An 11,829-nucleotide genomic window follows, 5' to 3' on the forward strand; every position below is an offset into this window, starting at 1 on the left:
TTACATTCTTCTCAGCAGTACATGGAAGCTTCTCTAGGATTGACCACATACTAGGCCATAAAGCAAGCCTCAGCAAATTCAAAAGAATTAGAATCATACCATGCAGCTTCTCAGACCATAAAGGAATGAAGTTGGAAATTACCAACTCAGGAATCCCTAGAGCATACGCAAACACATGGAGATTGAACAACATGCTCCTGAATGAACAATGGGTCATAGAAGAAATCAAAAGAGAAATCAAAAACTTTCTGGAAGTAAATGAGGATAACAGCACAACATACCAAAACTTATGGGACACAGCAAAAGCAGTGTTAAGAGGAAAGTTTATATCAATAGGTGCCTACATCAAGAAATTGGAAAGGCACCAAATAGATGAGCTTTCAATTCACCTCAAGGATCTAGAAAACCTACAGCAAATCAGACCCAAATCTAGTAGGAGAAGAGAAATCATTAAAATCAGAGAAGAAATCAACAGGATTGAATCAAGAAAAACATTACAAAAAATCAGCCAAACGAAGAGCTGGTTTTTTGAAAAAATAAACAAAATTGACACCCCATTGGCCCAACTAACTAAAAAAAGAAGAGAAAAGACCCAAATCAATAAAATCAGAGATGAAAAAGGAAATGTAACAACAGACACCACAGAAATAAAAAGAATCATCAGAAATTACTACAAGGACTTGTATGCCAGCAAACAGGGAAACCTATCAGAAATGGATAGATTCCTGAACACATGCAACCTGCCTAAATTGAACCAGGAAGACATCGAAAACCTAAACAGACCCATAACTGAGACAGAAATTGAAACAGTAATAAAGGCCCTCCCAACAAAGAAAAGCCCAGGACCAGATGGATTCACTGCTGAATTCTACCAGACGTTTAAAGAAGAACTAACTCCAATTCTTCTCAAACTATTCAGAACAATCGAAGAAGAGGGAGTCCTCCCAAATTCTTTCTATGAAGCCAGCATCACTTTAATTCCTAAGCTGGAAAAAGATGCAGCACTGAAAGAGAATTACAGACCAATATCCCTGATGAACATAGATGCAAAAATCCTCAATAAAATTCTCGCCAATAGAATGCAACAACACATCAGAAAGATCATCCACCCAGACCAAGTGGGATTTATCCCTGGTATGCAGGGATGGTTTAATGTGCGCAAGACAATCAATGTGATACACCACATTAACAGACTGCAGAAGAAAAACCATATGATTATCTCAATAGATGCCGAGAAAGCATTTGATAAAATACAACACCCGTTCATGATGAAAACTCTAAGCAAACTGGGTTTGGAAGGAACATTCCTCAATACAATTAAAGCAATCTATGAAAAACCCACAGCCAACATCCTATTGAATGGGGAAAAGTTGGAAGCATTTCCACTGAGATCTGGAACCAGACAGGGATGCCCACTCTCACCACTGCTATTCAATATAGTTCTGGAGGTTCTAGCCAGAGCTATTAGGCAAGAAAAAGAAATTAAAGGGATACAAATTGGGAAGGAAGAACTCAAACTATCCCTCTTTGCAGATGACATGATTCTGTATTTAGGGGACCCAAAGAACTCTACTAAGAGACTATTGGAACTCATAGAAGAGTTTGGCAAAGTAGCAGGGTATAAAATCAATGCACAAAAATCAACAGCCTTTGTATACACAGACAATGCCATGGCTGAGGAAGAACTTCTAAGATCAATCCCATTCACAATAGCTACAAAAACAATCAAATACCTTGGAATAAACTTAACCAAAGACGTTAAAGATCTCTACGATGAAAATTACAAAACCTTAAAGAAAGAAATAGAAGAGGATACCAAGAAATGGAAAAATCTTCCATGCTCATGGATTGGAAGAATCAATATCATCAAAATGTCCATTCTCCCAAAAGCAATTTACAGATTCAATGCAATACCAATCAAGATACCGAAGACCTTCTTCTCAGATCTGGAAAAAATGGTGCTGAAATTTATATGGAGGCACAAGAGACCTCGAATAGCTAAAGCAATCTTGTACAACAAAAACAAAGCCGGAGGCATCACAATACCAGATTTCAGGACATACTACAGGGCAGTTGTAATTAAAACAACATGGTACTGGTACAGAAACAGATGGATAGACCAATGGAACAGAATTGAAACACCAGAAATCAACCCAAACATCTACAGCCAACTTATATTTGATCAAGGATCTAAAACTAATTCCTGGAGCAAGGACAGTCTATTCAATAAATGGTGCTGGGAAAATTGGATTTCCACGTGCAGAAGCATGAAGCAAGACCCCTACCTTACACCTTACACAAAAATCCACTCCACATGGATTAAAGACCTAAATCTACGACCTGACACCATCAAGTTACTAGAGAACATTGGAGAAACCCTTCAAGATATTGGCACAGGCAAAGAATTTCTGGAAAAGACCCGGGAGGCACAGGCAGTCAAAGCCAAAATCAACTATTGGGATTGCATCAAATTGAGAAGTTTCTGTACTGCAAAAGAAACAGTCAGGAGAGTGAAAAGACAACCGACAGAATGGGAAAAAATATTTGCAAACTATGCAACAGACAAAGGGTTAATAACCAGAATCTACAAAGAGATCAAGAAACTCCACAAAAACAAAACCAACAACCCACTTAAGAGATGGGCCAAGGACCTCAATAGACATTTTTCAAAAGAGGAAATCCAAATGGCCAACAGGCACATGAAAAAATGTTCAAGGTCATTGGCAATCAGGGAAATGCAAATCAAAACCACAATGAGGTTTCACCTCACCCCGGTTAGAATGGCTCACATGCAGAAATCTACCAACAACAGATGCTGGCGAGGATGTGGGGAAAAAGGGACACTAACCCACTGTTGGTGGGAATGCAAACTGGTCAAGTCACTATGGAAGTCAGTTTGGAGATTCCTCAGAAACCTGAAGATAATCCTACCGTTCGACCCAGCCATCCCACTCCTTGGAATTTACCCAAAGGAATTTAAATTGGCAAATAAAAAAGAGGTCTGCACCCTAATGTTTATTGCAGCTCAATTCACAATTGCTAAGACCTGGAACCAACCTAAATGCCCATCAACGATAGACTGGATAAAGAAATTATGGGATATGTACTCTTTAGAATACTATACCGCAGTAAGAAACAATGAAATCCAGTCATTTGCAACAAAATGGAGGAATCTGGAACACATCATGCTGAGTGAAGTAAGCCAGTCCCAAAGGGACAAATACCATATGTTCTCCCTGATCGGTGACGACTGACTGAACACCAAGAGGGAAACCTGTTGGAGTGAGGTGGACACTATGGGAAATGGTGGCTTGATCAGCATAGCCCTGACTGTTAATGAACAACTAAATACATTATCCCTCTTAGTAAAAAAAAAAAAAAAAAAAAAAAAAAAAAAAAAAAAAAAGAAATTGATGCTATTAGAGCTCTTGCAATTTCTACCCTATTGATAATATGCAAATCTCTATCTCTGCAAATGATAGACTGCTATGAGGTGTGACATTCTTTACCAGCAAACTTTTGATGAAAATTCTTGTTGTTAATAGAAAGAGAGCTTCATGACTGAGTTTTTCAGAAGCCTGTTTTCTCTGTTTCTAAGTCTCACATCCATTTACTTCTTCCCTTTACCCTTTTATTGATAAAATACCACTCCACAAAACCGTATTTTAGCTTGTTGCCTTCCTAGTTCATTTTTGGTTGGTTCACACATAATTGTTTATAGATTGACTTCTTATGTTGATAAAACTTTGCTGATAGGAATACCCCAGTGTTTCATCATTTCACACTTGAGCATAAGGAGTAGACGGGTTATAGTGATGTCTAAATTATTTTTTGTTTTATTCTAGTTTTTTATTACTAATGAGCACAGATCAGGTGCATGGGGTTGTATAAGAGCATTTTTATCTGCATAAGTTTAAGACATTATTGCCATAACTATCTTTTATTTGGAAATTCATTCCACAATCATTTCCCTGAAGCATTCACATTTTCTAATAGCACTTATATTCTATTGTATACTGATTGTTTTGTTTATATAGACAACCAAAAGACAAATGGGACTGTGATGCTGGCCATTTTGAATTATAGCATACATATCAAACAAAACTGCCATTAAATGTGTAATCTGGGGACCAGCACAGTGGCATAGCAGGTAATGCCGCTGCCTGAAGTGCCAGCATCCCATATAGGCGCCGGTTCAAATCCCAGATGCTCCACTTCTGATCCAGCTCTCTGCTAAGGCGTCTGGGAAGGCAGTATAATTTGGCCCAAGTCCTTGGGCCCTTGCACATGCGTGGGAGACCTGGAAGAAGCTCCTGGCTCCTGGCTCCTGGCTCCTGGCTTCAGATTGGCGCAGCTCGGGCCATTGTGGCCAGTTGGGGAGTGGACCAGTGGATGGAAGACCTCTCTCTCTCTCTCTCTCTCTCTCTCTGCCTCTCCTTCTCTCTCTGTGTAGCTTTAACTTTCTAATAAATAAATAAATCTTTAAAAATGTGTAATTCATGTACTAAAAAGCCTTTTAGTTCTATTTTCTGGAGAACATTGGCCATCCCTTTCAATATCTCCTTAGTCAATGACATTTGTGCAGACTAGAAGATATCTGCTATTATGAGAGTGTTTTTTGGAAGATGTTTAACTTCTAACCCAAACTCTAGTCTCACAAGTAGGTCTGGCTCCTTAGAGGCACTTGATCTGGACCCTGATTATTAATAAAAGGCTGTAAAGGCTTGCAATCTGCCAACAGTCTGAAATATCCCAGGCCATGTGTTTCTGCAAGTTTTCTCTTGTATCAGTCTGCTGGCCAAGAATTCCTTTTCTATTTGTACTTTAGAATTCCTCTTCAGTGAAGGCAGTGAGAATAAACACAAATTGTCTCTTTTTGTTTGAACTTTACAATTTTGAAATAGCAATTCCAATCTACCTCCAAGTTCCTGGTATTTTATACAATGAAAGTGAAAATTTAGCAACTTAAAATGTACACAATATTGCACACAAAAGATGTCCTCAGGGCTTGAGCTGTCAAACCCCATTACAGAGTGACTGTTTATCTGTGATTTTTTTTTTTTATAGATTTATTTATTTATTTGGGAGACAGAGTTACAGTCAGAGAGGGAGAGACACAGAGAGAGGGAGACTTTCCATCCTCTGGCTAACTCCCCAAATGACCACAAAGGCAGGAGCTGAGCAAGTCCTAAGCCAGAAGCCAGAAGCCAGGAGCTTCTTCCATGTCTCCCACGTGGGTGCAGCAGCCCAAGCACCTGGCTTTTCCTCCACTGCTTTCCCAGGCCATTAGCAGAGAACTGGATCTGAAGATGAGCAGCTGCAACATGAACCAGTGCCTGTATGGGATGCCAGCACCATGGCGGAGGCTTAGCCTACTACGCCACAGCACTGGCATCTTATCTGTGATTTTCTTAGGTAACACATCTGCTTAGTAAGGCTAGCATCTTTTTGAATGGCAGCTTCAGTAAATCAATGTGTTTTAGGGAGCAAGTATGCTTTTGACAGGATTTATTTTCTTATAAGGTAATATTTTTTGTTAATTCATGCGATTGTTGAAATCTATTTCAGGTAATATTATAACTCATGCAATTTTCATCATCATAGGTATTCCCAAAGACGATGGAACATATTGTATTAATCTTGTTGAGGTCATTAAAGTCAAGTGATAAAACCTAAAACAATAATGTCCAAGCAGATAAAATAAAAGTGACTTCTATTAAAATAAGAAAATGCCTCAAAAAACTTAGAAAATGTAATTAAAAGATGTTTATTCTGGTGCAAACAGCTTTGAAATATGTACTTTTTTTTTTCAAAATATGCATTTCCATGAGCTTTATAAGGTCCCTTATATAAATTCAGTTTTTTGCACCAAAATAAATTTATCTTTAATGCAATTATCCACATTTTGTTACCATATACAAAAAGTCATTCAAATTTTATAAATTACTAAGATTCTAAAATATGATAACTGTTTATGTGAAATACATTCTTTTAGAAATGTGTCACATATCAATTTATTTCACTGGAAAAGATTCAGTGTTCAATGTCATCCTCAGATTGTGGGAGCTATGAGATTTCAAATGCATGTGTGTATGCCTCAGGTATATTCTCACAGAATAATTTTGTAAGCCTGCTCTGCCAGGCATTGTGCTGGGTGCCAAGGTATAGTCATAGTTCTGTTCTTCAGGATCTTAAGGCCTAGTATGAAGAGAGATACCGAAAAAGTCATGGAAATAGGAATAGAAATAATTATAAAAGAAAAAATGAAAGAAAAGTAAATCCTTAGGTAATTATAAAACTAAATAGACTGGATTTAGTAAATACAGTGTATTATCTGATAGACAGCCTAGGATCAGAAGGGACTGACAAGAAGAAAAGGAGAACAGTTTCAGATTTATACCTTGGGATATTTATGCCCTGGCACATCATTCCCTCAGTCTGAGACTATGAAAAAATGTTTACGGGACCGGATTATCTATGTTTAGTTTTTGACTTTTTGATGTTGACATCAAAGAATTAATTAGAAATGTTGGACCTCTGAATTGGATCTGTGGTATATAGATGAAGACACTAAAGCTCTGTAGCTTTGACATCGATTTTCTCTTCTAACACAAATCGTAGAAATATGCAATTTTTGTTATATTAAATAGAATAGTTAGATTTTACCAGGTAAATAGATGGACATGGATCATTAAACATTTTCTTATATGTTTAATGTAAAACTTACTTTGCACATTAGAGTACTGAGTTCTCAATTTTTTTAAACTGCTGTAGAACATTAAAAAGGGAAATACTTAGTTCATTTCTGTCAGAGAACCACTGGCTCGTTACACTCAGCAGGAGATAGAACATTGTGGTTCGTACTGGGAATACTCCCTTGCTAGAATTACACTGATACTCTCTGATGATTTTACTGAACCTTTCTTTAACCTTTCTAGAGCTTTATTTCTCTGGAGGGAATAACTGAGACTGACTTCTTAGCCTCTTTTCCAGTCTACTGATTGGTTACTTGACTTTTAATTATTTCTAGCAGACCTTTCTCTTGAATGTCTTCCAAGGCCAGATTCAATTCCAGTTTCACCTGCTTCAGTAAATGTTTATCAGAAGAATTTGCTTTTCCATTCTTTACTTAGAACACTATTTTTCAAGGGTTAGCACCATCATAATCTTGGAGGCCTTCTTAAAACTAAGATACCTGGACTCTACCCACAGAGTTCCTACCACAGCAAGTCCAGAATGGGACTCCGAGGTTTGTTCTAAAAAGTACTCAGGTTATGTTAATCCTCACAGTATAGAGGCAACATTTTGAGAAACAATGACTTAGAGGACATTGAAAGTATGGAGTAGCTACAGTTGCCTAATTTATACTAGGTGTGTTCAACTACACTACACTACCATGATTTTCAGGGGATGCCAATTAATTTCCTTAGATATTATCTATTCATTGCTATTTAATATATGAAGATTTCTAAATTTCAGTAACATAATTATTTTGTTTTCTCTCTTTAAGAAAAAATTGTTAGAAATTATTTATAAATTCAACAGTTAAGAGATGAAGGTATTTTGGATTTAAAACTCTGCTAAAAAGAATGTAAGATTTTATCATTGATAGGAATCTTGGAGATCATCTAATAAAATCACTTCTTTTGTAAAAAGAAGTAAAAAGGAGTAAAAGTGAACAGAATCCAGTGATATCTGCAAATTGGCTTGACTAAAAGAACACCAAATTAATAGCCAGCAAGCAACCTTGATATAGTCTTGATGATGATGACAATGATAGTAATAATGACAACAAAAATAATAGTACTGGATAATATTTATTTTGCCAGTCACAATGCCAATAACTGTAGGGAGACCTTTAATTCTATCAGCTAATTTAATTCTTATATTTTCCTGTGAGGGTAGGCACTATCGTTATCTCAACTTATAGATGGTGAAATGCCATGATATTTCCAACATCACAAAGCCAGGAGATAAAAGTGCTGTAACTCAACAGTCCCTGAAAACAATGCTTGTGCTAATTCTGGATCTATGTATTTCATCAGTTTGAATGTGACTCATTTAAATTCTTAGCTCATTATTATAATTTAGGATACAAATTAAATAAACTTAGAAGTTTCTAGACATATTCATACTGTGTTTCGATCCTGAATATAATATGCAATTTATGATTTAGTAGATCAATAAATACTAATTGGGACCCTACACATCCTTTGTCATAGCATTGCATTAATGGATAAAATGTGATTAGAAGTGGTGAAATATTATGGGGGGGAACACAAAGAGTGTTATTCATCATTTGCAAATTGGACAAGTCTCTGAATCTCCTGATACCTTGATTTTCTTGTCTGTTAATCAGGATCACCATCTTAATTTTTTCTGCTACTCAATGTCCAGTGATGCTCACAGTTCGAAAAAGGGTTTTTCACAAGGCAACATTTAACTGCAGTATATTGTCTTTCTTACTGTACCATGCCATTATCTCAGGCTTTCTATCAACGAACAAATATACTAATAAAGCAAAATATGCTGAGAAGATAAAAGTAAGTATTAGCAACTTATCCTTTAGAGTGCAAGACATTCATTTTTCATTTGAAAAAAATGAAATCATTGGAAATAAAGTTCAGGGAGAGCAACTGAGAATTTAATTCAATTTGCTCTTTCACTACCCCTTGCAGTACACTTTTTTTTTAAAATATATATGCTTTCAATAGATTTTCTAACAGTATTTGTGGCCTTAGACACATTACCTACTATGTCATCAGAGAATCAAGAAGTCTGAAACAGGAGATTGGCATTAATGTATTAATGCATAAAGAATGGTATTTTTAAAAAATATTGGATAATGGAATTACAAGTTAAGGTTATTTTAGGTGCAAGGACAGGGAGAGAGAGAGAGATTTTCCATCCAGTGGCTCACTCCCCAAATGTGTACAATAACCAGGCTTTGCCAGGATTAAGTCAGGAGTCAAAAACTTCATCTGGATTTTGCCTGTGAGTTACAGGATCCCAAGCATTTGAGTCACTGTCTGCTGCCTTCCCAAACGTGTAAGTAGGAATGTGGATCAGAAGCTAAGCAATAGGAACTCAGGCCAGTGCTACAATATGTAAAACAAGCATCCCAAATGATAGATTAACCTACTGCATCCCAATAGGTGCCTATTACAGTTTATAAACTCCAGTTATGAGATCTCAGTAGATCACTTTTCCTCAATTGTTATTCCAGTGGAGGTTATTTCTTTCTTTTTTAAAGTCTTTTTAAATTAATCTTTATTTTATTTATTTTCTATTAACTTTTTGTTTATGTAAAAGGAACAAATTTCATTTATTTAATACATACAGTTTATTTTAAAAGATTTATTTATTTTTCTTGAAAGTCACAGTTACACAGAGAGAGGAGAGGCAGAGAGAGAGAGAGAGAAAGAGAGAGAGAGAGAAAGGTCTTCTATCCGTTGGTTCACTCCCCAACTGGCTGCAACAGCCGGAGCTGCACCAATCCGAAGCTAGGTGCCAGGAACTTCTTCTGGGTCTCCCACGCCAGTAGGGTAACTTTTCAGGAGTAGAATGGCTGGCCATGTGGTAGATCTATTTTCATATTTGAGTGGAATCATCATATTGTTCTTCCATAACAGTTGTGCTAGTTACGTCACCACCAAGGGTGTATTTGGGTATCTTATTCCCATATCCTCACTGGTGCTTGTCATTTTTTCATTTTTGGATGATACCCATTCTAAGTGGGGTAAGATGAAACCTCATTGTAATTTTAACTTTCATTTCCCTAATGGCTAGTGATCTTAAACATTTTTTCATGTTTGTTGGCCATTTGTATTTTACCCTTTGAAAAATGTCTGTTCATATCCTTACCACATTCTTGATTGTTCTATTGCTGTTGAGTTTCTTGAGCTACTTATATATCTTGGATATTAATACTTTACCAGATGTATAGCTTGAAAATATTTTCTCCCATTCTGTCAGTTGTCTCTACTTTGTTGAGTGTTTTCTTTGTGGTACAGAATCTTCTCAGCTAGATGTAATTCCATTTGTCTATTTTTGCCTTTGTTGCCTGTTCTTCTGGGGTCTTAAGACTAGGAAGTCTTTCCTTATGCCAGTGAATTGCAGTGTTTCCCCTGTTTTACTACATCAATGCAATGGTTTTAGTCTCAGGTTTAGATGCCTGATCATTGCAAATTTATTTTTGTATAGGATGTACAGTAGGGATCTTGTTTCATGCTTCTGCATGCAGAGGTACAATTTTGTTGAAGAGACTGTCCTCTCATCAGGGAGTGATTTTACTTGTTTGTCAGAGATTAGTTGGTTGTAGTTGTGTGTATTAATTTCTGGGCTTTCTATTCTGTTCCATTTGTCTACATATTTATTTTTGTGCCAGTACCAGACTGTTTGAGTATAACTGCCATTAGATGATATTAATTATTTGAACCCATGAATATGGAAGATGTTTTTCTGTGTCTTTTTCTATTTCTTTCTTGATGCTTTGTAATTTTCATGGTAATCTTTCACAACCTTGGTCAAACTTATCCCAAGCCATTTAAATTTTTGTAGCTATTGTGAATGGGATTGATCTTAAAAGTTTTTTCTCAGCCATGGCATTGTTTGTTTATACAAATATCATTGATTTTTATGTGTTGATTTATAACCCACAACTTTGTAAAACTCTCATAAGTTCCAATAATCTCTTGGTGTATTCTTATGATTCCCTATGTAAAGGATCATGTTGTCTACAAATTGTCTGTGGCCATACAAACCTGATTACACCCAGTTTCTTCTGATCTCAGAAATTTCTTTCTTTTTGTTTTTATTACATTGTGTCTCGGTTAAAATTGTAGAAATTGACAATATATAAATATAATATATGTATAAACATAACTTAGATACCATCAAAATCAAAGAGAGAGCAAGCAAAAAAAAGATTTAAAGGAAAGTACTAAAGATATTTATTCTATCTGAAAAATATTTATTTGTGACATAGCTGGATAAGTCATCAATTATATTTTCTTTATATTCTAATGTAAGCTCTCAACAAAAAGTTGTTTTATTATTTTCTTAATCTACCATTAACATGAAAAAGATGAAAATTATCTCTAACTTTGATCTTTAGTGTGTAATGTAGGCAGTATAAATAAATACTTTCAATGTCTAAAAACCAAATTGAGTCTTATTATTCCACAGCAGGGAGTTTAAAAGCTGTTACAACACAGAGCATAGATTGTGTTTAATCAGCTGGCAAATGGCAATCATGAGAGATCTGAATAATTCTGTTCTAAATGAAAGAATTTTTAGAAGATGGCCTATCCTACTATATTACTATGATAAAGTGGTTTAAGCTAACTGATTACTCTGACACGTAAAATAATACACCATTTAACACATTTAACATCACTAGTCACGTAGACACTTTATTAGTCTTGCAAAGCAGCACATCACAGATAAATAATTCCTCTGAAACATGTTCTTTTGCACTTTATTCTCAGCTTATCACTCTTAATATGAAAATAAAAAAACATTAAATATGAAGCAACTTTAGGAAGTTCGTGGAAAAATGGATTTAAAAGATGTTTGCTTTAGTATAAATTTTGAAATCCATGCATAGTTTTTTGCATTATATGCATTTTCCACAAACTGCTTGAAGACCACTTGTAACAATAAAAGTGAAAGGCTTGGGGCCAGCAATGTGGCACAGTGGGTTAAGCTGCTCCCTGTGATACCATCATCCCATATGAGCATTGATTCAAATCTCAACAGTTCCACTTCAAATACAGTATCCTGCTAGTATACTTGGGAAAGCTTAGCTCACTATGGCATAATGCCAGT

General features: G+C 35.9%; 1 protein-coding gene across 7 annotated transcripts in view; it reads left to right on the top strand.

The window, feature by feature from the left end:
• Positions 1 to 11,829, top strand: part of TRPC4 (transient receptor potential cation channel subfamily C member 4) — a 255,987-nt gene that overhangs the window by 86,166 nt on the left and 157,992 nt on the right. The gene's annotated exons all lie outside the window — the stretch shown is intronic.

Source organism: Oryctolagus cuniculus, chromosome 9 (genome assembly GCF_964237555.1).
Source record: "Oryctolagus cuniculus chromosome 9, mOryCun1.1, whole genome shotgun sequence".
In the NCBI taxonomy this organism is placed as follows: domain Eukaryota; kingdom Metazoa; phylum Chordata; class Mammalia; order Lagomorpha; family Leporidae; genus Oryctolagus; species Oryctolagus cuniculus.